Source organism: Cynocephalus volans, chromosome 8 (assembly GCF_027409185.1).
Source record: "Cynocephalus volans isolate mCynVol1 chromosome 8, mCynVol1.pri, whole genome shotgun sequence".
Taxonomy (NCBI): Eukaryota; Metazoa; Chordata; class Mammalia; order Dermoptera; family Cynocephalidae; genus Cynocephalus; species Cynocephalus volans.
In genome coordinates, this window is record NC_084467.1 from 42583034 (window position 1) to 42589033 (window position 6000).

Genomic DNA, 6000 nt, shown 5'->3' on the forward strand with positions numbered 1-6000 from the left:
TGTGACAGTTTGTAATCGTCATCCAAGCTAGAGGAAGGGTGACAGTGAAATAGATTCTATCTTAACTTGGGGAAATATCAGCTACGGGACTGTAACAGGGCATTTACTTGCTTTGGAAAGTATGTAAAAGCCTACAAATGTGAAGCTGTAGAGCTAAAATAGAAACCAGTGAAATCACCAAGGCCTAGGCTTCTTGAAGTGGGAATGTATTCATGAAAAATCAGAAACTTTGAGTTACGTGTTCGGTTTCCATGAATACAAAGAAGCAGCACTATATTGTATTAAGATCTAGGTTTATTATGTATGTTTTCTTAAATGAAAATAGTCTGGCCTACAACTGTAATATGATAATCTGTATTTAGAGCAAAATTAGCTAGATAAGGAATAGAACCCTCCATAGTCACACAAATTGAAGTGTCTTGTTTAATTGCCATCCCTAAGGAAATAATTCCAAAATTCCAAAATAATTCCAAAATGTGAATCATGAAGAAAACACAGTGCCAACAATTTAAATGTGGCAATTCAGTTGCCCCATTCAGTACAAGGCAGGTGAATAATTGTTCCTAGTTACATGGCCAGGATTGATGCAGCTCTGAAAAGTTGAGGGTTCTTCTCTGTGATTACATGTGTGTACTTCAGAACTCATTCAAATCCTGTGTTGCTCTTTCTCCCTCCCTTCTCTCCATCTGAATTAAAACAATGTGGTGATGTAGAAAGATGGGAAGAATGCCCTAGACATTCAAGCATATGGGTTTTAGTCTGCTTTTCCAAATAATTAGCTGCAGGAACTTGGATGAGTCACTTGGTCTCTCTGTCTTTAGCTTCTGACAAGAGTATTTTCTGGGATAAATAAGAAAACAACTATGAAAATGCATGGGAAACATAAAATATTTTTATAAAACAAGCATAGATTTCAGAGTCAACATTCCTAGGTTTGAGTTCTAACTCTGCCCCTTGACAAAACCTGTCGGTTTCTTTATCTATAAAATGAGGCTAAGAAAAGTTATCTCATAGAGTGATTTTGAATGTTGAATGATATAATGCTTGTGAAAATTCCTCATAAACCTTAAAACTCTCCAAACATATTAGTCATTGTTACTCTGTACTTCAATTACTAAATGCTTTTCTCAGGGCATAAAACTTAAGACAACAAAGATTTTTCTCCTTTCTAATCACTGCTTTACTATCTTTATAACACAATTTAGTGATCTGGTAAATTCTATAATTTTTTTCTCTAATTGTTTCAACTACATATGTTTTATCTCTCCTCAAAGGTTGAAAGTTCCTTGAGATTATAGTTGTTGGTTCCAAGATCCCCATAGATACCAAAATCTGCAGGTGCTCAAGTACCTGATATAAAATGGCCTAGTATTTGCATACAACCTATGCACATCCTCCCATATCCTTTCAATCATCTCTAGATTATGTATAATACCCAATACAATGTAATGCTATAAAAATAGTTGTTATACTGTATTTTTAACTTGAATTATTTTTTGTTGTATTGTTAGCTTTTTTTTTTCCCAAATATTTTTGACCTGCAGTTAGTTGAATCCAGCTGCAGAACCTGCCCATACAGGGGGCAGACTGTAAAAACTATTTCAAATCCCATGTTTTTATATATTTACCATAGGTCATGCATAGCAAAGTCTTGGGTACATAACAGATAGTCAATACTTTCAAATTTATTAATTTTTGTTGGGTGTCTACTATGTACAGGTACATTACATACCTTATCTCATTTAATTTAATTTTCACAATAACCATTTTACAGAATAAAAAGCTGCTCTGAGAGGTTAGGAATTTGCCCAATGTTATGCTACAAAGTGACAGACTAAGTCAAAACCAGTACTTTTCCCACTTACCTTGTTGCTTCCCTACAATCCACCCTCCATGCTGCTAAATTTATATAGTTCTTGAAGAGACCATTTCTTCCCTATGACTTATTCATCGTTTGATACCCAGCATCCAGAGTAGTTGTCCACTATAGAGGAAAGAAGGAAAGAAAAATAAATATTGAATTAGAAGAAAAAAAATCCATTTCTCATTTCTCCTGATTTCCTTCCTTAAGAGAAACAATTTCATTTAAGTGTCATAAACCAAGATAATAGAAATGTAGAGAAATTCTGTACATAAGCATGAGCAAAGAAAAATAATTTTAATCTACCCATTTTCACAGTTGGTCCACTGTAATAATTCATGGAGTTCAGCCTAATTCAAATGCAGATCTTTTTCTAGAATCTCCACATTCTTTGATCTTACCATTAATCTTTTAAAAGGAACTTTTATTTCATCTTACTTTCAACTATACATAATAAAGCTTATTTGTAGTTATTTTACTAAAATCTTATTTGAAATTATTTTAGATTTGTAGAATAGTTCCAAAGAAAATACAGAATGTTCTTATACACTTTTTATCCATCTTCCTCTAATGTTACCATATTACATAACCACTCTACATCTATCAAAACTAAAAAAATTAACATTGCTACAATACTATTAATTAAATTCTAGAGACTCTATTTGGATTTTTACCCTAATGTCCTTTTCTTGTTTCAAGGTCCAATCCAGAATACAACATTACATTTAGTCATCATGTCTCCATAGCCTTTTCCAATCTGTGACAGTTTCTCAGTGTCAACACTTCTGAAGGGGGGGAATTTTATAGAATGTCCCCCAAATAGGGTTTGCCTAAGATTTTCTCAGAATTACACTGAGTTAATAGATTTTGGGGAAGAATACCACAGAGGTAATGTTTCCTTGTCAAATCACATCAGTGCCACATGTTATCAACATGACTTATTACTGGTGGTGTTACCTTTATTCTTTGGTTAAGATAATCAAGTATTTTATCAATACTTCTTGCTTATAATGTAATTCATGAGAAGATTAATATTACTACAGAGTTAGATACATACCTAAGTAATCAAACAACAAACATGTATTTCATCTAATGATTTAATGATGTTTAAGGGTCTAGAGGCTGATCCTGAACTCATAAGATCTGAGTTCAAATCCTATATCCACTACTCACTGACTTTAAATCACAACCTCTTACTAGCCTCAATTCCCTCACCTGAAAAATGGAGATAATTATCATACCTCATAGACATTGTTGAAAAGATTAAATAATGTATGCATCATATTTTATAACCATAAAACACTATACAAATATTAATTGTTATATTTAAGCTTTTGAGTTGTTTACTGGGCATTTTTTTCTTACTTTACAAAAGGGCTTTCTTAAGTGTACGAGTATGCTTATGAAAAAGCCTATTAAATCTCAGAAATAAAATGCCAAAGCCAAAATTATAAAGTGATAAAAAGGCCCCTTGAGGGTGGCAGTCTGTTTTCCACCTCTGTTGATCTGTACATACAACAAAGACAACGACTTTGAGACCAGGTAAAGAAATTGTAAATACTACACACACATTTCCAAAAGTTAGTCATTCAGAAACTGCATACTTGAATCAATGAGGAAAAAGCACAAAATAATTTGATTAAATCATATAAATGATGTGTCCTTTTAAATGATTATGAACTGCTAAAGAAAAAAGGTTTCTATGTAAGTATGTAATATCCAACTACAAAGGTTGTATTTCAGTATTTGAGAGACATATTATTACTATGTTAAAAGAGAAACCACTACTTGCAGTATAATAGAGTGCTTAACTGTGACTCTATCTTGTACACAATGTTAGAATATAAGCTTACTGAGGGCAGAGATACCCTTGAATCTACTTCAGTGAACTAGTACTCAATAAATGTTAGATTACTTACTTATGTTCTCTGAACTAAGACTAACCTCCGTGCTGCCAGTTCTGGTTTACATAACAGGCAGACGAAGCACAAACTTTAGGGCACCAGCAAAACCAGATTTAAAAAAAAAAAAAAAGAAAGAAAGCTTTCCTAAAGAATTCATTACTTCAGGAGACACTGCTTTGGGAGCTATCCCCAGTGTTCTCCTTACTTGCAAATAACAAAGCCTTTTTCTCCTAAAAAAAAAAAAAAAAAAAAAAAAAAAATTAATATTTCAGCAACAGACATAGTCATCATGGGAAAAATCAGAACTTTGTTGGACTTTTTCACTCTTATTTTTGGGTTTTGTATTATTTTTATTTTTATTTGCTTATGCGGTAGGGGTGGAGGGATATCAAAATCTGCTCAGAGTTTGGGGCCTCCAAAATCTTAATACAGCTGTGTGTGTATCTTAAGTTACCATAAATTTTATTTACCCATTTATTCAGCAAAAAGTATTTCATGAAAATTATAACACATGTATACCCATACTTTACATAATAAGTACAATTTAAGATTCTTCATTACAATGTTTTCTGTAAGCAAGAAACCATAATAAATGCTAGGAAGGAACTCTGATAAACTGGACTTATACCAGTTATCTCTTCATCAGCTAACAGTGCTACTTATCACCACACCCTCCAGCTGTACTAAAAGATTACACAGTTCCCAGAATCATCAAAAGTAAATGATCATGTATTACTGTTATAAATGGAATCCTAAATGTTATATTTGAAATGTCTAAACACATGTAAGAAAAAAAGAGAGGAGATAATTTCTGTGTCATAGTTCCCACGTGATTCGCAATTCAAGTTTAGTTATCTGAGAAAAGAGCTCTGGGTGTTTTTGTTTGTTTTTTTGTTTTGTTTTGTTTCTCAACAATCCAGTTAAAGAAAACACTGCCAGATTCTCTCCCCAGTTTCAACTCTCCCTCTACCTACCAGCCAATCTGTTGCTAGATGATTATCCAGATGTTTCTAGTGTGTTTTGTAGCTAATACTCCCAGTATACTTCAAAAACCTGGGTACAGATTTTGAGGACATGCTTGCCACAGGCCACTTCTAATTGGTCTCACTTGTCATTTTTTGCTTGGTTTCATTTTCACCACTGGCTGCATCATGCAACCGTATTGGATATTTTTTAGAGCATAAAAATATAAAAAGCAGTGGTTGATCTCACATAACTAAAAGAGGAAGTTAAAAGTTCAGAGAATTAGGATCAGATGATTGAAATAGACATTTAGGGAAGAGACTATTCCTTTATATTTAGACAATGTCCCCACTCACCTCCCACCCCCCAAAACCAAGCCCCCATCTAAGTAGTGAAAGAGACAGCTTCGGCAACAAAGCAATGGTTTTTTTTTTTTTTTTTTTTAATTTTGCTTTAAAATTAGTTGCTTTTCTCCCTTTCCTCCAAGAAGAGGAGTATCTCATAGTTTCTATTCCTTAGAACATTAAGGCTTCAGAGTTCCTTGATATCTTACCTATACCATGTCTTAGGTTTTCGTAAAATTCAGTCAGTAAAAGACTTTTGCTTGTTCTGAGCACTGTGCTTACTGTCAGTCCAGGTCTCTCCCCACCCTCACAGCCACCGCGGCCCCGGGCGTTAACTAGCAGGTGCGAGGCCGAGGCCTGGGGCTGAGCGGAGGCCAAGTGTACGCAGCGCGCGCGCCCCAGAGGAGGAGAAGGCTGAGGCTGCAGCCGCAGGCCCGGCCGCCCGAACTTCGCGAGCCTGAATAGGGAGCGCGGAGGCAGGCAGACCTGCCCCGCTTGGGCTGGAGAAAAATTTTGCGCCGACTTTCTCTCCGCCTTCCAGTAGCCCGAGCCGCCGAGTCTCTAAGGCCCTAGGGCTCTCCACATTGGTCTTAATTAACAACACCCCTTCGCCCCCGCCTCTGTAGGGCTTGGGGCAGCCCTCGGTTTCGCGTCGCAGACCCCAACCCGCCTGCCAGCCGGAGGAAGGTAGGCCCCGCTCAGCGGGCCGAACCCCGCTCCAGCTGGGGCCTGCCCTCCCGGGTGGCGGGCCGAAGTCAGTGCGAGAGACCGAGGATGGGAGGCGGGGAACGAGGAGGCGGGAAGACGGGCGCCGGGCCCAAAGGGCGGAGCGAGCGAGGCGGCGAGCGAGAGCGCCACCAGGGCGGAGGGCGGGGCGTGGGCGGTGCCCTGCCTTCCCGCTCCCGCGGCGCTGCAACTCGGCCGAGCC